This window comes from Neopelma chrysocephalum, unplaced genomic scaffold (assembly GCF_003984885.1).
Source record: "Neopelma chrysocephalum unplaced genomic scaffold, ASM398488v2 Primary Assembly neopelma1_60, whole genome shotgun sequence".
Classification (NCBI taxonomy): domain Eukaryota; kingdom Metazoa; phylum Chordata; class Aves; order Passeriformes; family Pipridae; genus Neopelma; species Neopelma chrysocephalum.
The window spans coordinates 13808192-13831807 of record NW_020897715.1 but is presented as its reverse complement, the minus strand read 5'-3'; positions in this window follow the sequence as shown (position 1 = coordinate 13831807).

The window sequence follows — 23616 nt, the reverse complement described above, 5'->3', positions numbered from 1 at the left end:
CCTCCCACGGGGTCACAGCCTTCTTCAGGCATCCACCTGCTCTGGTGTGAGTCTCCTCCATGGGCTGCAGGTGAATCTATGCATTCCTGTGGTCCTCCATGGACTGCAAGGGGACAGGCTGCGGGGGAACCTCAGCTCCAGCACCTGGAGCATCTCCTTCCCTCCTTCTCCACTGACGTTAGTGTCTTACATTATTGTTCACATGTTCTCACTCTGCTCTTCTCTGGCTGCAATTTTCATCTGTCCAACAACTTTGTTTTTCCTTCTTGAATATGTTGTCACAGAGGTGTTACTGTCATTCCTGTTTGGCTCAGCCTTGACCAGTGGTGGGTCCATCCTGGAGTAGGCTGGCATTGGCTCTACCGGACATGGAGGAAGCTTCTGGCAGCTTCTCACAGAAGCCACCCCTGTAGTCCCCCACCCCCACTACCAAAACCTGCCCACAGAAACCCGATACACTGGGCAAGTGTCCCATTTGCCTGTGCCTGCATGGGTTGTGGCCAGGAATACCTGCAGATGTAGATTAGTTGTTCAGTGATGTGTGTGGATGGTTATTACTGAGCTTGTGTGGAAACCTATTGGGAACAGGTTTACATTTGTGCTGCTGTATAAATGGTTGCTATAAATACATGTGTTGGGAAGTGGAACATGTGCATGTTTCTGAGAGCATGTGATGGTGTATGAAGTCTGTCACACAGTGTGGGTAGCTTGTATCATGTGTGTGGCTGCAGACCTGCATGCCTGGAATTTTCTGTGCCTATGGAAATGATTGCATGATCACAGAAGTTTTTATTCACATTTGAGTTTCTGACAACAACTGTCTGTGCAAGTCTGTGTTTTGACTTATTCCATTTAGGGTATCCTTTTGATTGTCTCCAGTCCCTTGTGTGCCTGTGAAAGCTTTGTGTGCAGGGGTACCACAGGGCATACCTTCATTGTCTTCATGTGATGGGTGTGTCATGCTCAATACTCCTGTGACTACACAGTGCTCTCTGTATCTCTATGTGTAGAAGAGGTATATTCCTTCTTTCTGTAGCAAACAAGCTCTTTAATTCCTTTTCCCTTCTCATCTTCTGCCTGCTTTCTGTGGTTCACACACTAGTGGCTTGTAGTTACTTCTCTTTAGCTAGTTGCAGCTATAGAGAATTTCTTCCAAGCATTTTCTTCGAAGCATGTAAACCTTTGTGGTAGACTGACAGAAGAGCACAATGTACATATCGACAGGTGGATTTGCCTTGCCCAGGTTCAATTCTGAGTGGAGTGTCAGTGGATACAAGGAACCAGTTCCCAGAAGAACTGAAACACTGCTGACCACTCCATGCCTGTGTGGCTGTGAAACATTTGAATAGAGGTAGAAATGTGTGCTAGCACACAACCATTTGCATTAGGGCATTTCTCTTAGGCATCAGTGGGTGTAGGGTAAGACTTCAACAGATTTAGGCTAGAATTGAGCCTAGTTGTTGGATCTTTTCTGCCTCTGCTCCAGAGCATGCTGTGGAGGCAGGTTTTTTAATGGTGAATCTCACATAGCTGTATTCTCCATGCAAATTTCCCATTAGGCCAGCGGTGGCAGTGCTGGCAATTTTATTATGAAGCTCTAACTGAGGGAGAACTGCATCTTTCCAAGAAAGGGCAGCACAATTATCTGTTTCTACAAAGAAAGCTGAGAGAGGGGAAAAGGAAAGAAAAAGAAAGAAAGAAAAAGAAAAGGAAAGACACAGAAGTCTCATTCCTTTATGCTCTGAGTTCTTTGTAGTTTTCTTTGTAAAGGTCATAGTTATCTCAAGAAATGGGAAAATCTCTGAATCCTTAAAACTCTAGTCCCTTTGCTTCTTAAAGTGGCCTAATTCCAGAGAGCTTAAGGTCTAACAAGGGATTTGATCCTACCTCGATCTCTCTCTCACTCTCTTTCTCTCTCACAGCAGGTTGATGGCACTCAGATTGCTCATTTGTATTTTCTTTTGTGAGGCAAAGCCTGGTTTCTCTTCCAGCTGTCATATGTGTTCTTTCCTCTGCCTTTCTGGAAGACAACATTCCTGGAGAGGTAACTGGCAGGGGAAATCTTTTCACTTTAATTATAAGAAAAGAGGTCAGAAAAATGTACTGAGTTAGCCTTTGCTTGAACATCCCTGAGATGTGAAGATCTGATGTCTGAGGGTGCTGGTGAATACAGTTTGCTTCTGTTACTGTATGAGGTGCTGCTGCCCTTTACCATTACAGCCGTAGCTTTATTGGTCAGGCTTTACTGTGCTTCAGTAGGGGCAGCTAGTTTTCTTAACTGCCCTCCAGTAAAGATGCCCAGCTTAGTAGGACTCATCCCTGCCTTCCCATTGATCATTTTCTTACATGTAGTTGATGAGCTTGTTTGCCTGTGGTCATCGCAAAGCTAGCAAGGTGCTAGATGGCACAGAGATGTTTGAGTTCCTGGGGTCCTTCCCAGGTACTGGGGAAGAGGCAGAGTGAAACACATTTTTATTCTTGGCTTTACACTGGATCAGTCCCCAGAGCCATGAGAAGGTTCAGCCTTGCAAACAGAAATAGCAAAACAAATCTGGTAAAGAGTTATAGCAAAAAAATGCAAACCTCCGAACCCCTCCCAAGAAACCCAGGAGAAAAGAGAGATAAGAATTACTGTAAATGTCAAAACATCTTGGATTTGACTGTAGTGTTTCGTTTTTGAAACACTCAAATATTTAATTTTTATGTTCTTTTCACAGAAATATCTTTGTTTTTTGAAATGACATTAACACTGATCTACATTAAAAAGATTAGGCAGCAGTTTGAATAATTCAGAGAAGAAATAAAACATTGTGTTTGAATTGACCCAATGTGGGATTGTCCCAAAATGAAATGTTTGTAATTTACTTTTATTTTGCTGAAAACCTTTACTCAGTTTTGTTTTGTTTGAATCCAACCTATTGTTTTTCTTACTGGGTTTTTCTTTGAGACACTTCAGGAAGCAAGCAAAATTCTGCTTTAGTCCATTTGACCCCTGGCTACTGCAGCTTCTCCTCATTCAAGCAGAAAGATGGAGAAACTAGAGTATCCTAAAGGTGTCAGACATGAGAGGTACTAGCTCCCAGGTCCAAATCCCCTTGGCTCATTCCTGATGTATGTCTGTCCCTGATGATGTAGGGCCTATTAAGAAAAGACTGTATCCTCAAGACATCCTTTCCTTAAGTGACACACTGTCTCCAGTATTTTTATAGGACAGCACTAATTTTTCATAATGAGACACAGTAGGCTACAGCCCTTTAATAGACTTGTCAAGTCTCATGTATTCAGGATGAAATTAACTCATTTGTTTCCTGTCTCTCACTCCTCTGTTGTGGTGCTGCAAAGAAGCAATGTGCACTGCCGTGGCCCTCTGGCTGCTCCAGAAGGACATGCCTAAATCTATCCAGGAGGTTGGTGCTGCCAAGAAGCCAAGGAACGCAACTGCTGGGGTCCTGCAGATAACACAGTCTGTGCAGTGACTGCTGCAGAATCCAGGTTCCTCTGTCCATGTCACCTGCTCTCCCTCGCCATGTCACCCTGTATGTGCATGTCTGTGGGAGCCCTGTGTGCTGGCTCAGAACAGGGACGGGAGGGGAGGCCCCTTAATCTGGGAACTTGCTCTGCTTTGTCCAGTGTTAGAGGAGGGTCCATTACTGTTCCTCTGTCTTGTGCATGGTCCCTCCAGAAGAGACTGCTCCCACCACCTCTCCTTGAGGCACAACCTTCCTAGCACAGTCTGATGGGGCAGGCCCAACTCAGGATTTACAACATGCACTTTAAGTGGGGCTTCACAACTCACCTCCTCTGATGGGGTGGACTTGCTCCTACTAACAATGAGGGCTCAATGGCAGCTCATCTGTGAGGTCTCATTAACCTGAAGACTAGAATCTAATTTTCTGGTAGGCAGATTCCTTGGAGGAAAGTTGCAAGGCCAGTGCTGGGAAGGGAAGCTCTGCAGGCTCAGAAGTGTCACCACACCAAGCAGCTGAAGGTGGCAGCGCTATGGCTGAGAAACTGGCTACTCTCCTGATGCCGAAAGGCATACATTGACAAAATCCCACAGCTTTCAGAAGGAATAATACTAAATGGAAAAAAGATTTCTGGTATGTCACCAGCACACTGCAGACTGCACTGAGAGTGGCATTCTACAGCAGAGTCCCTGACACCTACCATTAGTAATTCACAGCAGCAATAATCCTGAGAGACTCAAGCCAGAGCAGGCAAGAGGCGGGCAAGGTAAGCTTGCCCTTCCCAGCTCTGCTGGAATTTGCTCTGTGTGCCTTCAGATCACTTCACTGGGGGGGCTGGTGAGAGATACTCATCCAATACCATAGTGTATTCTGAGATCAAGAAAGAAGGGAGAAACTGAAAGAAGAAGAGAGGATAAAAATGGTCTTGGTTAGGGCTCAGGCCTGCTAAATTGTGTTCTTTTTCAGCTTTCCCTTGTGTTCTGGTAAGCAGTCTTCTGCCACCCATCCCTACTTTCTTTCAGCATTCCCTGGTCCTGGCACAGGACCATATCCTGCTGTGTGGTGGCAGAGCACAGCAGCACACATTGGCATGTGCCACCCCTGTGTGTGTGTGTGGTGAGGGAACGTGTATGCAATGGTGTCTGTGCTGTCGGCACCCTTGCAACCAGCCTTGTGTGAATGCCAGTCAAAAAAAGCATGCCAGTCTCCCTCTAACAGCTGGCACTGCCAAAGAGCTTGCCTGCCTTATTAACAGTCCACTTATCTGGAATCTGCTCACTGAGCAGAAACTGCTCCATAAATCCTCCCGCAATTTGCATTCCTCATCGCTGTCGCTCATTACCACTGACCTCACTTCTTCTGCTGGAGCTGATCAGCCTCCCACCGTCCTGCCTGCAAGACGCTTCTCCATTAACACAACCTATTAGCAGTGGCAGCCGCAGTGCCTCCGCGAATGAACGCACTGCTGCTGAGTCAGGAAACGTTCCCAACTCAACTCCCCTCTCTTCGCTCCCTCCCCAGGCCCCGGGAGGGAGGCAGTGACAGCGAGCGCAGCTCAATTGCTTTCCCTTGCGTGTTTCAAGGCCAGGCTTCACATCCCGGGGAGCTCAGCGGGGTCATTACTGGACTTGCACTCTTGCAGGCACAGGTGGGAAATGAGGTGCATCGGCTGGAAGCGACGGAGACTAGAAGTGCTTGCTAATCAGCAGTGGGGTTTCTCAATTAGCAGCTCACCCACTTGGTGCATGTGGATGCAGGATTCTAGTTTAATACCTGACTCCTCAGTCTATAGGAAGCATGTCTCTGCTGCTTCCTTCCTGGGAAGGAGAGAAGCAAAAACCTGCAGACAGACACATCTCACCATAGTCGTAGGCTGAGAGGGTACATGAGGAGGCTGAAGCAGCTCAGCCTGCTCACTGTGCTCACCCATCTCTGACCCAAGTGGTCATCTATGCTATGAGCTTGTGATGGGCAGGTCAGGGACAAAGAAAGAAAGGATTCACTGCTCTCCTTCCTTTTCCCAGGGCAGCTGGAAGTGTGAGGGCTCATGCTGCCTCCTCTTCCCTTACAAAGATGTGGGAGCAGCAGCTGAGTGCTTGGCTTACAGGCAGAGGAAGCAAAGGCTCCAGTCCTCCAGTCCTGCTCAGTGCTTCAGTGAAGGGTGGGAAGGGGGTTTATGTTGTATATTGAACCTGTTATACTACCCCTTCTGTATCATACTGGGGGTCCCAAAGCAAAGCACTACACCAGATGTTTCCCGGAGCCTCAAAATAGTCATGCAATACTCTTGTAGCAGTCCTCTTACATACTCTGGTTTTTCAGTTCTCCAGCCAGGGTTGACATCGTAAGTGTCTGAGTGAGTCTCTGGCAGTTGCTGGCAGAGTTGCTGGAGGTATGCACTGAGTGCCTCAGTTCAGAGCATACTGAAGAAAAGGAGCTGGCTGTTTTGTTTAAATCCAGGTGTGATTGCATAAATTTTAGAAACTGAAACATGATTTTTGGGTGATTCCCCTGGTCTCTGATTTCCTATAAAGGTTCAAATGCATTGTGAGTGGTACAGAAATAGCTTATATTGCCATAAGTTTGTGAATGAATGTTCACTCTGTAATGTAATGAAGGGTTTTATATTAGTGGGAATGGAGGAAGGGGTGTGGGCAGAGAAAAAACCTCCTATTATTCCCTAAGCTTTTTTCCCTTCGGCCCAGACAAGCAAAGCCTTTCTTTGTAGGGGGAGAAACATGTTTACTTAGTATAGCAGAGGGACCAAGATGCAGCCTCATTAAAGCACAGCTCACGTATAGTCAGGGGTTTCATATATAGCTTTTTTTTTTTTAACCTTCCCTGTCTTGATGGAAACAAAAGGAGGAGAGGAGAAAAAAAAAGAGAAAGAAAAGGAAGGAAGTGAATTGCTTAATGGAGTTGCTCTGCCTGCATATTTAATACCCTGGTTTTATTGAATATAAGGTGAAAAAGTGCACCTTGTTTGTTGCTTGCCTGTCAACCCATGGCAAGACAGCATCCTTTCCCCTGGCTGGTGCCTTTTATTAGTCAGTGGTTTCCAGAGTGTAATTATACTGTAGATCTGAGATGCATTATACACACAATTACAATTCCCCAGCCAAGCCTGTTATTTATTAACCGGGGAAATATTTGTTCAATTGTTTTGGAGGGCTAAGGTTTTCTTTTGTTTCTTTGTTTTTCTCCCCTCCCCTTTAAACTGTAACACAGATCCTTGGAAAAGGTCTGTCCTTTGTGGCTCAGTGGGAGCAGGCTGAATGGCCTATTCTCAGTTAGCCCACCATGTCAACTTCAAACCTTGGCAAGAGAAGCTGCAGACTGAATTTGCAGGGGCAAAGCAAAAAGCACTGAAAGATCTCATGGAAAGTTTTCTTTGCTGGGTTCCTCGTTTGCTTCATGCGAGGGAGGTGACCTCTAGGCTTTACAGAGCCCCTGTGGTGGGACTGCTAGAGGCTAAAAGCAGTTTTGCCAAAATCTATTTCCTCCTTTGCGTTTGTGTACATCAGAATTCACCATTTATGTTCAAGACAGCTTTGCCACACCAGGATATCCAACCAAAGCCTGTTTTGACTTCTTGTGCATTGAAACTACTTAAGAGCATCCTTTGTTGAAGCAGAAGCTACAGCTTGGCCTAACACTTGAAAACAGGATTCTAGGAATCTTTCGGGGCAAACAGCATCTCCTGCTAGATTTTGTGTGCCACTCTGGCCATTAAGAAAGTACAGCTTCTGTATCTTATCTCAGTAAGAACCCAAAGGACAAAAGAGAATGGCAACAGAAGTATAAAGACGGCTGCTGGTTTAGCAAAGCATTTTAGGGCCACAGACCACAACATAATTGGCCACCAGTTGGTCAGAGCAAGGGCCCACTTCACCTCGTCCTGTCCTTTCTCTGACAGCAGCTGGTAGCAGCAGAGTAGACAAGGAATATAAAAGCTTTGCAGCCACTCTCCCTTCAGAAATATGTTTCCTGAAATGTAGTGAGCTCTTTTAAAAATGCATCCCATCCATCTATCATCCCAGGTGCTGTCCTGCTGGGATTTTTCCATTTCCACAATATCCTCACTTTAATAAGGTGACCAGAACAGGGCGAGAATCATTTCCTTGTTATTAATTATTACCATGACTGCTGTACAGCAGTGTGCTCAAGGGTGTAGAGCTATAATCCCCAAGAACCTCCTCCTGAAGGGCATTTTATCTTCCCTCACTCTCCTAACCACTGATATGTCAGACCTGGCCTCCCAGCTTTCCTCTCAAGCTGTGCGTCAGCCCTTTCTCCCCTTGACCCTGCATAACCAGCAGGTCCTCCTGGTGTGTGCTTTATCCCTTCCTTAGACTCTGCCTGTACAGGAACATCCTTCTCATATGACTGCAAAGGTAGATTTAAACTGATAAGGTTTACAGGTATAATCCTTGTACAGGGTGCAATGTTTTGGCTATTAGAGGAGCCTGTTTCAGATTAGCTGATGTTATTTGGGAAGATGTTTGCAATACCCCAGCACTCTGCCCCTAAGCCCCCTTTTCTCATGTGGGGATAATGGTGTTCATGCTGGGATTCATTCTGCTAAGCTCAGTATCTGCATCCCCACCGACATGACTGCTGGAGCTCTCCCTTGCAAGCAAGACCTCAGATGACACTTTAGGCTCTTGTTTCAGTGTGGCTAACAGATAAAGTTCCTGGCAGCTCTGGTGTTCAGTGTTTGGCAGATGTTACTGCTACCACAGCCACCCCATGGTGCCTACCTCACTCTTTCGTTGGGTCTATCTGCATCTGGAATAAAAAAACCAGAGAGATGGCCTATTTGCTGTCTAGCCACTGCAGCTGACTGCCCAAGATGCCAACAGAAGAAGCTGTTGAAGGTGGGTTTGGGCTGCTGCTGTATGTATGGCCAGTCTTCGCGAACGAAGATTTGGGAAAGATCTTCTACCTTTCAAGCCTGCGCAATGGATTTTTTTAGGTGAGACACAGCATGCGCTGAACTGAGCCCACCCTTTAATCCTAAGGTTCATCTGCCGGGGCCAAGCGAGCTTGGACAATGGCAGTGAGGTCCTCAGGACGTAGGTTTGTTTAGAGTGACCTTCTCTTAGATGGATGGCCTTACAGGGCTGATGAGCTCCATCTGCAGCTAAAGACCAGGTAAGTTCTTCTGCCATCAGCAACATCAAGCAGGCTGACTTGGGAGCAGGCAGCTAGTGAGAGGTGACTTCTGAGACCACCACAGCTGTTTGCTTATGTGCACCCGAGTCAGGTTCCCACAGCACTTTTTGCTGTTAACTTAAAGACATCCCAGCAGTATTTTCTCCTGGCAAGGAAGGACAGCAGCTAACCTGAGGGAAAATCTTAGGAGAACCAAAGCAGCTGCTGTTTTCACGTGAGTAAGAAGTTGGGATCCTAGCCTGCACTTTCTGCAAGTGGCTCTGTCTTTACAAACCTTTTGCACCTATGAGGTTACGATGAGTTCAAAGACTTTTTTTTTTATAAGAATTACATGATCTGCCTGGGGTTGGGATTTGCTTGTTTCCATTTACACTGACAATATGCTTGAAAGGGAAGCAGGGGAAGACCCTGCTATTTGGAAAGAGCATCTGTATTTTACTCCCTTTCATTAAGTGAAATGCAATGTCCATAAACAAGATTGTGCACAAAGGTCTCTTTCTCACCTTGATGCATAGCAGAGCATGGTGTTGATGACAGCCCTCGCATCTATTGGTTTTCTCTGCCAGGCTAAATCCAGTTGCAAAAAATGATAGAAATAACTTTTAAAGGTCTTCGTTTCAAGTCCCAATACCCGCCCTATGTCTGAAAGATTGTAAAGATGAGATACTGGGTGAAATGTGATCTGTGCACAGCATATGTGATTTAAGATAGTGAAACCCAAAGAAATATAAGAAAAACAGGCTTGAATTTCAATGGGCATCTTTAAATGTCTTCTTTGTAAGAGTTTCTAAATCTTCAACTGAAGCCATTATTTAATAAATCCATTTTTCCCATTGCCAAATTTGAAAATTGAATTCACTAATTATATACCAGCCAGTGGAAATCTCCATACATAATCTTAGCTATGGAGCAGTTCTGATGCCTGTATACTAGATCCCACAAAGACTTAGGACTGGAATTAAGATTTAGGACTAAAATTAAGACCTCTAGAAAGTATATTCCCCCAGATGTAAATATGGAGGAAATAACTGATTAAATTAGTAAATATTTAGGTTTTCATTTTATTTTTTCAGTCTCTGTCACTTTCTGTCTGTCACCTGCAGCAGATGCAGTTCATATCTCAGCTGAGCACACAAATAGTGCTAGTTCATTTTGGAAATGTTTATTTGTTAGGCATCCATTTGTTTGCATGAGTTATATGACTTCCATCAATTACACTGTACGTGGTTCATTATGTGAGATGATTTTGCAGTAGCATAAGAGCATGAACTGTAGTGTGATTCCTAATAGTGGCTGGGGGATATGTTGCCGCTACTATTCAGAGAATGTAATGGGAGTGGGAAAACCTGCACCATTGTTGTTTTTGTAATTGTTGGTTTACATGATAACAGTTTGAGAGTAGAAATTACAAAAAGTAATAAGATATTTTAGGGCTGGAGTTTTAGATCGGAGTCTGCATTTCTCAGGATATAATGCAGAGTTATTCCAAGAACAAGGGTTTCTATGGTTTTCATGGAAGATAGTTTGCTTTCGTTACAAAAATGCTGCTGCTCATTTGCTTTTGGAGTCTTGCTATTAGAATGACTCTCTGAATAGCAATTACAGGAGAGCTGCAAAAGTTTATAATTTTTGATTCAACCACTTCACTAGTATTAAACTTTCTTGTAGAAATGCCACTATGTACTGCGTATACAACCATTAATTGTCCATGACCAAATCAGCAACAATGTTCTTAGACACATATATCTTAGGAAAAGGAGAAGGTGATGACTAATTAGCATTAGGAATACGATCAAGGGTTATATCTTGTAGTGTCTTAGATCAAAGATGATGTGGGCTTGGTGTTCTCAGCCTGGATCCCTATGGGCATGTATCTATGTTAGGAAGCCACATTAAAATCTGGAATAATTCAATATGATTAGCTGATTCTGTTTAAGTAAAAGCTGGTTTAATAGGCAAGGGTCTCAGCACAGAGAGAGAGGCTTCAAATTCAAGATAAGAGGCAGAATTGTGAGGGGAGCTCAGGGCTAGAATAACAGGGGGAAAGCAAGGAAAACAGGCAAAGCTTTTAATGGGGATCTCAGTTCTGGGGTAGAGGGGGAGCTGTGAGGCAGGAATGAGGGGTGCCAGGAGCATGGTGGGTACAGGGACACAGGGCTACAAAGGTGGTAAGGAGAAGGGGGCTGCAAATCAGAGGAGAGCTGACTGCTCTCTAATTAATGGCACGAGTTCTAAAGAGCGTGAAGTCACCTCAACACCAACTCATGAGATGTATGGGATTAGTTTGTATAGTAATGAAAGGGTAATAACCAGAATTTAATTGTTATGGCTGGTGAACTAGCTGACCCTTCAGCCCAGTGGGCATTTAGATAATTTTCAGAACTGCACTGAGCCTAGCTAGTTCTTTATTTGAGAAGGAGGAGGGGGATGGGATGGGAGGAGACTGGCAAGAAACATTTAATGAAAAGCAAACTTGTAATTACAATGCTGCATTCTCATGTTTCCCCTGACATTCTACATGAGGAATGGGGATCTTTGCCACCTAGCACTGTCTTTATGCATCAGACTAGCAGTGTGTCTAGCTTGGCATCTTGGCTTGCCTCACAGTCCAGTAGCAGATGCCTGAGGAGGTACAAGAAACCCACAGAACACGAGTCTAGCTGCCTAAATTCTGACTGCCTTTCTGACTGTCTAAAGACACCCCCAGAAAAGTGAGCAGTTCTGTAGCCACTCCAGCTGCCTCTCCAGAAGGGCAGGACTGTCCCGAGAGTTTTTTGTCACATCTACCAGTCCTGTACAGACAACTCGGCACTCCTCAGACACCTCAGATAGTACTACAGTCTGATGTTTATACACTTGAATCACTCCCCATATGTCTGCAGGATTCATTCCTGTTCTTCCAGGTCCAGAAAAATATCCTTCTACTCATCTGTTCAGTTCCTCAGTCTCCTTGGATTACTTAAGGTCCTCAAGGCTGTCTAGGATTGGGATGATAGGGAACAAATGTCCCAAGTGCCATGTCTTCTCAAGCCTTCTCCTTAGCTGACACTTTTTCTTTAGTACAGCGTACCCTTGTGAACTGTCTCATTGTCACAGTGCACCCACGAGGGTGGCACTGCTCAGGCACCAAATCCCACCTGGCTGTGTAGTTCTGAAGGACTCGTCCATGGAGAACTCCAGAGTCCCAAATGATTTCTTCATCTCAGACATCTGTTGGAATCAGTAGGAATGTGCTTATGGACTGGCTAAAAAACCTAGGACATATCCTGCTGTTCAGAAGTTTTAGCTGACTTGCAAGAGAGAGAAGCTGGGATCTGACACTGGGAAGGTTTTTTTTCTTCAGTCCTTTATGGCAATACCTCGATATGGCTAGTTGAGATCAGCTGCAGTAGGAAACTGAGAGAGCCTTCAGAAGCTGTTGTGGACATAAAAACTGGCAGTGCCTCTGCCTTGCTTGGCACTGACATAGGAACACTCTCTTCAGTTAGACATTTTATTCTAAAACATATCTATTGGTTAACTGCTATCACTTTTAGTAGTGCTTTCCAGCTTGCCCCACAGAGTTCAGTGGTGCTATGTACAGCAATGTAAAGTCTTATTCATGAAATGGGCTTTTTGGGAGCAGCTGAGTGGAACTGAAACAGCAATTGTAATGATATTTGTCAGAAAAGGGAAGGCTGAAGCTCCTAAGCCACTAAAGCTCCTTTGAACTTCACTCAAGAGCAAAGATAGTAGAACTGGTTCCCATGCAAGGGTGCCAAGTTGTAGATGTTGCTACAACAGCGTTTGAGTTCCTCTGTCAACATTTTAGCATGTATCTGCAAAAATTTCTCTGTGCATTTGCATGTACATGCAAACACAGAACAAAGAAATTCACTTTTAGAATGTTAATATAAGAAAAAATAATCCTAAAGATTGTAGGACTAGATGGCTTATGTTGTGGCAGATGTTATGTAGCCATGGCTGCAGTAGTTCCCTGTTGGTTGTTGGCAGTACCATGTGTGGAGTTTGTGGTACTACTTGTCTGGCTTCAGGGAGCAGAGGCTGTGACCATAGCTAGCTTCTGCATAGAAGTGATTAGTAAAACTGTCAGGAAACAGCTTCTTGTTAAAGAATGCTGATTTTCCCATCCATTGAAACCTACATGTTCTGTGGAAAGACAGCAGATTCTGTGAATTTCTGCAAAGGAAGTCTCCACTGGAAATGGTCTACAGCATGTGCATTCATAGTGCTTGGGACCTTGGTGTCTTCTGCAGGCAGCAGCACAGTTGGCATCACTTATGCAGCAGTCTGGGACTTAAACCAGAAGTGATCTGCAGAGAAGAAGGAAAAGATTTGTGGGTGTCCCATGCTGTGCAGGGGGGCTGGCTGGCTGAGAGGAAACTGCTGTTCTGAAGGGATTTATTTGACAGGACATCAGGCAGCCAGAACTCCTGTCGTGTCACAGAATGGCAATGGGGAGCTGGAGAGATGACAAATGACACTGAGCCTTCTGCACAGAGCATCTCGAGGGCCACAGGCTGCCATAAGTGGAAACCACAACTTCTGAGCACATCTTCCAGGCTGGACTTTTTATTGCCTCATCATCAGCTATACAGAAGAAGAGGAAAGGCCAATGTTCCTTGTTGGAAAGTGATTGCTACAGCATCTTTTGATTGAACGTTGCATTATGTTGAATTGAGAGCATTATTATTCATGAAAAGGCATCCTAGAAAGCTTCAAAGAGGAGTGGGAAAAAACTTCAAGTTTTAATACTAATTAGAGGAGCCTGTCTCCCAGGTGTGAGGTGTTTATCTGTGAAAAGCAGGAGATAGTGTAGCAAAGAAGAAATGCACACTGGAGAATAGAAGTTCCAATAAATGGTTGAATGGATTAAAAAAAATAAAAGGAGGAGGAGGAAGAAAGAAGACCAACAACAAAAAGGCAGATAATAAAATAAGATGTTTGCAGTGAATATGAAGGGTTTGCAAAACAGCTCAGAGTTTATTTCCAAACCTGCAAAAAAACTAGCCCTGAAAATAATATAGCAATGTGTCACAATAAGGAGAAGGTTCTTTTTATTTCCTCCTCCTTTTAGCAATGTTTGTTAACTCTATTTCTTTTTCACACCAAACAGCACCTGTGTCATGGCAGCTCAGAGCTGGCTTCAAATATAGCCAAAACAGGCTGTTGCACTACCTTAACCAAGCACTGACCTTAGTCATGCTGCTTACTTTGCCTGTGCATTTTCCTGGAGGATGTGGGGCTTGCCTCTCTCAGCAGCAGTGTCTGCTCCAGCTAGCACACCACCCAACGGAGGTGCATGTTCTGGTGCCACTCTATCCTGGCACATGTCCTTGCTGCCAGCCTTCCTGTGGCAGTGTCAGGAACATTGGAACATTGTCCTGGCTCCAAGACCTCCCCCACTACATCTTCTCTTTTTGGTCCATGTGGCTGGATGGACCTGAGATCAGAGAGGCCACCTTTCTGTGTGGTGCCATAGCTGCTGCTGTTTTGTATTCTCGGGCATGCAAAACACACGTAGCCATGTGGCTGCAGTGCTGTGACAGATTATTCTATACATGTACCTTACAGTTTTCCTGCTGCTTCCTCCCCACTCTCTTGTGACTTAAGGAATCGTTGCAGGTGCAGAAACCTTGAGAGAATGGATGTGCTTTCATAGCTGAGTGAGTGAGAGCTGGCCAGTTTTAATCACCCTTTGGTGTGTTCCTAGAAGGTAGTGAAGAGATTTCATTTTGCTGTCTCTAAGGATACGAAATATGGACACCTTTGCTTCTATGGTTCAGCTGAGGAACAGTAACTAGTTAAGCATCAGAAACTCAATCACTTGTGATTGCCTACCCACAACCCATAACAAGATCACATGAGGGAGGCGAAGGGAGTGCAGGGACTTGACTCTTTCTTCCATAGGCTTTGCACTAGTCCTATCACCCCGGCAATCCTTCCTCTCTGAACATCACTTCAGAGCAGAATTGAACAGAGGAAAAAACCCAGCAAGTTTTCTCAGTGCTTTTTTTCCTTGTGGAGCATTTCCTTAGATGACTACAGAGAGATGCATTAAACAGAACATTAAAGTTAAACAAGGCAACACAAGGCTATATTTAAAAATAACAGAAAATGTTTCATCTTCTCCTTTGATAGGACTTGGGCAGCTATATAAACCTATCAGGTCATGATTCTAATGATAATTCCCAACAAGAAACACAGCCCGATAACATACACTAAGACAGAAATGGGAGCTGTATTCACAGGCATGAGAAACTGCAGGAGATAGCTGTTGTACAAAGATGCTTATTCAGAGAAGTTAGAACCCCCCATCTTTCCTTGAACTTAGCATAACTAGATGCACAGAATAAATATCTACAGCATAGGACAGAAATTACCATTAAAGATATAATACCATTAGAAACTTACTGATAAACCCTCACCTTTCATACTTAGCTAATTTCTCATCAGCTTTTTTTTTTTCTTTTTTTTTAAAGAAAAGAATATAGCAGAACTTGGAGATAGGCAGTGAAAATGGTCTGGAGGCTTGGAAGGATTTTCAGATAAGGAGAAACTGAAAAAGATGAAGGAAGATGTTGTTCAGAGAAGAGATGAATAAGAAGGAGTATGTTAAAAGCATAGAAATTATAATATTTAAAAAGGTTCTCAGTACTGGGACAAAAGGGTATCCTTTGAATCAAAAGGCAATGTAGATCTGGAAGTGTTGAGTTTTTTTTTTATGGTACCCCATTAAACTGTGGAACTCTCTGCTGCAGGGTGTCACCCACGGAGCTCATGGCCTTACCAAATAAAAAAAAGAGAAAAAGAAAAGGAAGGTATATTTGTGGATAGTGAGAACATTCACAGTTACATTAAAGAAAATAAAAAATTTATAAGAAATATCAGCCCTTGAGATTCAGAGCATAAATCCAACCACTAACTGCCTGGCGTTATAAAGAAACTTCCCCAGTGGACATATTAGTTATTTCCCATTTTAAGTGTTTTACATCTATCCTTGACGTCCATAGCCACTGCCTGAGAGAAGGTGTTACAAGAGTTGGACAATTGGTTTGATTGGCTATGAAGGTTGCTACATCCTTGAAAAACATTGCAGCTCTGTCCTACCCTTCCACACCATCTCCAGCTGTGCCTCTGAACTGCCCTACCTTGGCATGCAGCAGACAGCTGATAAGAAGACATAGCTTCTCCTCTACTTTCTGGGTACTCTGATGTGTGGGTAACCCAGGGCTGACACAGTCCTGTTGTGAACACAAGAGACCAGCACAGCTGGAGACCAGGCTCCCCACTGCCATCCTGGCTGGTACCAAACAGCCCTGGCAGAGACCTGGCTGACATAGCACTGCTGTTGCAAGACCTGTTCCACCTCTCTCACCCCAAGGAAAACCTATAACTCCCCATTGGCACCCATTTCCAGCTCCTTTGCCATACCTTTGGCATTGCTTGTCTTCTCCATGTAGCACTGGGATTTCTCTGATCCCCAGCAATGTGGCAGCACTCATGCTACATCAGGCAAGCAGGAGATGCAGGCCAGCAAGGGAGAGCAAGGCAGAGTATTCATCTTGTTTTTCCTTCTCCCTGAATGTTTAAATTTCTTCTTTGTCTAATCTCCTCTGCCAGGCGATTTGAGATAATCAATATGTCTTTTCTGCTATTGTTCATCTATCCCAATCTCTCATTTTCTTTTGCAAACGGTGCCCCTTCTCATTTAACTCATTTCTCTTCCTGTGATACCTCAAATGGAGAAAGCTCTGTTGCTCCAAGGCAGAGGAGTGCAAACTGGTTATAACTACTCTGTCAATGTTCACTGCCCTGTGCTGGAGAAGCTGAGCTGCTGTTAGCAATTAAAGCTCTTGAGCCGTTCCTTTGTTTGAGTAATCACCTGGGGGAAGTAATTGCAACTTCTTCTCACTCTGAAAGGAAGGTGCTATGTTGCCTTTGACCTCAGGAACAGTTATGACTGGTATACCAAGAAACATAAGCCTATAACAGTGAAGTCTTCATGTGGAAGCCTCAGTGTATCTTTTGCAAGGGGGCAGCTGCAACTACTCTGGGAAACATTCTCCCGTTTTGGCCATGTCTTTGCACTGATTCAGAGACTGGCACGAGCCAGCTGCATTGCTGCACAGGACACTGAATTGCCATCCGTGTGCCCTCAGTAGCTGAAGTGATGAGAGCAGGAGAAGTGATAAATAAAGTACACTGTTCCTTCCTATAAACAGAAATACTGGAAGAGGTAAAAGAGGAGAGATTCTTGGGAGGTAGAAAATAGGAAATTATTTGTTCCATACAGGTGAGTTCTGTTACATCTCTTTAATTGCCTGATTTCACAGCCTCATGAGAGGAGTGTTTGTCTACATACACATACTCATGCAGACACCCTCCCACAGAAAGAATGATCAAGGGGGAAAGGCTTTAAACTGAAAGAGATTAGGTTTAGGTTAGAAATTAGGAGGAAGCTCTTTACTGTTAGGGTTGTGAGGCAGTGCAACAGGTTGCTCAGGGAAGCTGTGAATGCCCCATCCCTGGAGGTGTTTGAGGCCGGGTTGGATGGGGCTTAGAGCAACCTAATCCAGTGGGAGGTGTCCCTGCCCATGGCATGGGCTTGGAACTGGATGATTTTTAAGGTTCCTTCCAATCTAAACCATTCTATGATACTGTGATCCTATGATCCTACAGGAGATTGGTGGGTTACTCTGGTGAGTTAACTTACTTTTCACACCTCTTTACAATGAAACTCTTAGTTCTCAACTTATTTCTTTACTATCACAGGTCATTGCTGGGAAGGACTGGGGAGGTGCACCAGCCTGCCAACCTCCACCATAGCATAATCATCTCTTCATCAGATTCTGCTTTGGTCTTCCTGTATAACAATTGGAGTGAGGGTGGAAAAGAATTGGGGGGAAGTTTTTTCAGTTTTAAAAAATGCATTGATTCCCTGGTCCTCTCTCAGTTTGTCCTGGTCTCCTGGCTTTGCAGATTCATTTGTGCATTCAGTTCATTCTTCTTGCTGAAGTCTTCCTGACCTTGAATGTAACCTGACATGTTACAGCCTAACTCAGATAAACACCTAGGCCTCGGCTGAATAGCTAAGCAACTTGGCAAACGCAGACTGGCACCTAGATTTCTCCGCAGGTTTTACCCTGCATGATCAACAGCAGCCACACTGGATCCAACATTGTCTGTCTCTGTGTGGGCAGCTGGACACATTCTGCCGTGATTGACCGTGTCCTCACAGAAGAGAACCCAGGAAGCCCCTGTTTTCCTGCCTTTTCTTGTCTCCTCAGTCAAACTAGTGTCTGAACACCTTGCAAATGTTACCGTGTCCTTCATACTTCTTCTGAAGTAGTTTATTGGCATTATTGCTCACTCTCATGATTAAGGAAATAAAGATTTAGAACAAGGTGTACTGATGGTGCCCAAGTCATTCATAAAAACTGTGCCAGGTCTGAAAATAAATCCCAGATCTACAGCTTCTCTGCAGAGTGTTTTGACTCCAAGACTGGGTTAGCCTTCGAATTTCTGGTTGCCTACCCTACTATACTTGGATGTATAAACTTAAATTTTCTATTTAGCTTTTTACACTCTATTTACTCTCTTTCATACCAGTTTTCTGTTGGCATCACTATGATAGAATTGCTTAAATGACTTCCCTTTGAATTGAACAAGCTATTGCACTGTTTCACTCCAACTCTTTCAGGGTTTGCTTAGATTTGTTTCTGTTTTTAAAGTCCATGAACAGGGCTGGGACTGCTTTCTGAAGGTGTGAATTCTTTCTGAAGACTGTTTGTCTGGGAGTCAGGCTTACATGATAAATTAGAATGAGCCTGAGCTCTTCATTTTGGTTCCGTTTTTGCTGGATCCCCCATAAAAAAGGTGTCTGGATGATGGGGCTATTATTCATTATACTGCACAGGCAGGAGCATGGTGTGAGGCTATGATCTGAATGGGAACTTTCTCACTGTCTCAGGATGCTCAGTCTCAGTTCTGCCCCTAGCCATTACCAGAATAACCTAGTACTGAGCCACAGCCACCTCCCTGTCCCACACTTTTCTCATACTGCAGCAGAGTGCACCTCAGTATGAAGAAGGAAGCCTGAACACAGTGCAAAGGAGCAAGCTCCCAAGCAGGGCAGAAGAAATCAGCTTTGGCAGAATGCCCTTGCTTGGCACCGGTCAAAACAAGCATATGGAAAAGGGAAGTGAATGAGGAATGCTCTGTCTGGTAGGATTGGTACATGATGTAGAGTCTGCAAGGTGGGCTTTTAGACAAGAATTCACTGCTGTTTGACATGCCCTGTTGAAACCCGAGTGCTCCCACGCTTCTAAACTTTCCTCTGGGCAGCATTTGTCAAGAGGACACTGCAGGGAGCATCCTCTTTTCCAACCCTTCTTTCCACTTCCTTTTCCTTGCACTCTTGCACTCTGTTTTATACTCAGCCAAGCAGGCTGGCAAATTTAGCTGCTTTGTTTTGCCCCCCCCCCCCTGGCCCCCCTGTTTGCCAGCTCTCTGTGCTCAGCAGTAGTTGTTTTATGCTGTGGATTTGCATTGACTGACCTGCAGCCTCAGTTTATGCATATTTTGGTGTGGGAGCTACCTGCAGACCCTTTGCTGTGAGTAGTCAATATTCATGATTCAATATTCAGGTGGCATGATTGGTCAATGAGCTGACAGAGCCGTGCCTTTGTTCCCTGATTAGATGACTGAACCTTTGTTAATTACTTCTGCCAGAAATGAAGTCTGTTGTGTGATTAAGTGGTTCTAAGCTACAGGCCTGAGATTTACTCCCTGTGAACTCTTGTTCCAATGGGACTTTGCACGTGTGAGGGCTCTCTAAAGCGGGTATAAACAGAGTATAAAAATGGCCAGAGTCATATTCTGCTTCTAACCTTTTAAAAATGGTTGACCTGCACGTCTTTGCTATGCATTGGGCTCTAATAATGAGAGCCTGCTCTTGCAGAACACAAGCCCTCTTTTGGCACAAGTCCTCCCAGGATGTCTGCAGTCCCAAAGCTACAACATCACACACCACGGCATGGAACACACTGGCTAAAATCCCTGTACCAATGCAAGAGCAGCACATAATCTTGCACTGACAAGCATATGGAGTGAGGTGAGAAGAAAACAGCATCTCAACTCTGAGGCCATGTGCCCTGATGCACCAGCTCCTGTTACATGTTTGAAGCGGCTTGGGCATGGGCAAAAATATGCCTGTCTGTTGAATTAGCAAAACCAGAAGCTACAGAGGTTTATTTTTTTAATTTATTTTCTTTAATGCTGGCTTAATGCCACATAGTGGAGGGCAGATGGTATCTTATACCATAGAGAGTCCTTTGGAGCAAAGTTAAATCATCAAAATGTTCTGGACAAATTTTCAACCAGCTGAATGAATTAATACTGGGGCTGGGTCTTTGTGTCACGTAGCCAACAGCATTTTCAACCTGTTGGTAAAATAATGGATGCTATGTATTATTAACTGTGTGCTCAGAGCCTCAGTATCAGCACAGTAACCATAAACTTAATTATTTGGGTGAGATCTAATTATCAGTCATGCCAATTGCATCTACTTCCTTTACTATGTGAGAAAGTATGTACAGGTCTGTTGTTCCCCCTAACCAAAAATTACCCCAAATCCAACTGTTACACTAGACCTGATAGAACAGGAAGCAATGATTTCAGCATTTCTTTTGGCTTTTGTGAATTTCACTAATTCTCACTCCAGTGTATCAGAATATACCTCTGGGAAAAAGAAATTTTCATCCACTTTGTGGAAAAGTTGACCGATGGGTGTTTATAAATTCCTTGGAAATGCAGACAGAAAGAGAGCTGCCTTTTATTTAGCTCCGCTGCTCAACCTTTTTAGTGATCTAATGGAAAAAGGCCAAAGTTAAGATTCAGAGCAACTGTATGGACAAGAACTGCCTTAATCCGAGCTTCCTATTGAAGACTATGTGATCTTAAAATGATGCATGATGGAAATTCCTCACAGCCTGGTGCAGTGCATTAGTGTTAGTCATTGCAGTAGGACTGGGTGGAGCACGTTGGAAGTCGTCACTGTGATGGATGTATGGCATGCATTAGAATGAGAATGATTACAATGGACCAAGCAGAAAACACAGGAATTAAAGTTTCTATGATGGACCCCGTGAAACACATCAGAATTTGAGTCACTGTGAGTCATAAAAGGCATAAGGACCTGAATGTGCCTCATCCCCGAATGGGCACTTTCGAAAGGATGAATGACTTGGCTGGCTGTTATATCAATTACTTGCAGTGCTGTGGGAAAGCCTCATGGATAGAATAAATGATGAGTCAGGATTCCTTGGTTCTGCTGCCTGCTCTGCTGCTGATTCATTTTGTACCCTCGAGTGATAAACTTCCCTCTATCTTCCTCATCATGTGCATGACAGTGTATTTACCCCTCCTTATAAAGTACTGAGACCTGTTTCTGCCACAACTCTCATGTATGCCTAATATTATGCATTGGAAATGGTCCCAATGCCTTTATGAATGAGCCTTTGGAGGGTGGAAGCTGTAGAATATGCAGATGAAAGGTGCCAAATATAGTCACATACCATAAGATTTGTGTGATTCTTATTTTGGCTGTTTGATGATGTTCCTCATTTTCAGCAATTGTTTATTTTTTTGAAAAGTCCATATGAGACTGATCAGACATTAAGGAACTCGTTTTATTCCTTTCTGATGGACTTTAGGTTGGGTCTTAAAGACAAAAGCTCCATTTCGTGACTTTATCCACCTATCTACAGTATGTTCCCGAGCTAGTTAAAATTAAACTTAGCTATCAAAATGCTAAACTTGATAGCTCATTTATCTTTCTGTCTCCCAACTCTACATTACAATATAGCAGTGATTGATCTTGCGTCTTCAAGGTACTATATAGTATAAAAACTAAGAGAAGATTAATTAAAAGCCGTCGCATCCAGACAGGTTTTTAAATAAGTTTTAGATTTAGACAATATATCAGCTGAAGCAGAAAGATTCCGAGACCATAAGCCTGTAACTTCAAGTAAGTTTCGCTTTCCTTCGGGACACAGAAAACCCCATCTCACCACAGACTAACATCAAAGTCTGATTTGGTCGGGCAGGCCCATGGCAGGAGGCAGGGGGCTGTCACATTCATGGGCTGTCCAGCAGTGGTGAACATGATGTCCTTGAGGACTTCTGCAGGCTCAGGGGAGAATGTCAGGCTTATGGCTGGATGTTGAGTTGGAGACAGTACCGAGGCAATTTTTTAAAGTAGTCCCCAGCTCCTCCAGGCATGGAGAGACATGCCTAGGTAGCATGTCTAAGTGATTTAAATTGAGCCCAAAATCAGTGATAGCTGCATTTGAGCTGTCAGTGTCTGACTATGGGATCTGCAGAACAACACTAAACAATCTAGTTTTATGGTATTTTTGGTATATTTATGGTATTTCTAAAGAAAGACACGTGATTGCCGGTCAGTGTCAGCTTTCTGGCATCACTGTTTGTCCACACAGTTTTTGAGCTCTGCAGGGTCCTATGAAGCCCTCAGCACTTGCAGTTCGCCTGAGTTAAAGTTAGAGAACATCCAAAAACCTGGCTGCTTCCTGCCAAGGTCTAATAGGGGCTGAATCCTTTGGAAGAACCCTTACTGCGTCACTCACTGGACGCTAAACTCCTGAATATCTGGCCTTTAGACCATTGGGTGTTTAATGACATAAACTTTGTTCTTGCCCACCTTTAGTCTGCAACAGAAAACTCATCTTGAGAAAGACAAAATGGCAGGGCTCTTACATTTTCATGAGTTTGTTTAAAGAGCGATATTTAATACACCTGACAGCTAAAATATACTAGTGGGATGTGGGCAGCTTGCCATGAGAGTGTTCAAGAGCTCCCCATTTTGCTCGTATGGTGGCAAAATGCTTTGATTGCATACAGCTGATTCAGGAATTTTGCCTTGGAGGAGGACAAGAGAGGGGAAAACAAAATGAAAACAGAGTGATGGCAGTGGGTCAGCAAAAAACCCCGAAGGATCAGTTGGGCCCAGCTATGTCCTCTGTTACACACTGGTGTAACTCTTGGCAGAACAGGGCTCTTTATCTCTAATTTACAGCATTACATTCATTATCAGGTATTAAAAAATACTTATTTTTTTCTCTCTTTCTCATTCTTTATTTTCTTTCCATTTCAGTTAATTTCAATAAGTAGACAATTTCTGCGCTGTTTGGTCTACTCCTTGACACTAGTAATTAACTGTATGAAATAAAAGAACTCTTTTGAATTTGCATTAGTCACGTTTATGTCTTTAAATGCTAGTTGTCCAGGATACATCATGCTCTGTTTTTCTTTTCCCTGTGTTTTGTAAACAGGATATGTTTTACTTTCACTGCTGAAAAGCAATTTGAGTCAGGACGGATACCAAAGATGCATCTCCTTTCACTCTTTCAGAATTTGATTGTGTGTGGTTTTTATCAATCCCAAATTCATTTAATTTCCCTTAACTGAGCTGATTGTACCATGTACTTCCTCTTGAAGAAAATCCTGTTGCTAGAAAGATGGCAGTCAAACAGCTAATCGCTAGGGATATGGCAAACTTCTCATGTCTTGTATCAAGCTCTTGCATGCATCAGATGTGCATACATTTTAATTCAGATGTTTCCCAGTCCACGCCCCCCTTAGGAAAGGAAAAAGCAGAGAGACTGGTGAGAGAGAGAAAACAGCTATTGAAAAAAAATGAGGTGAAAAGGCAGTTGGGAATAAGCTAGAGCAAAAAACAGAGTGAATGTGAAATACAGGCCAGAAATGGGAAGAGGGAAAATAGAAAGGAAAAAATAGATGATGCATCAACAGACTATAAGCAATATATATACAGAAAGTTAGGGACCTATAGCACCCTAACATAAGAAAACAGGTTTTATTAGTTGCCCATTGATATGTTTCTTGTTCTCCAGTAGCATGAGGAGGCAGGGTCTCAGTCTGAGAACCACCT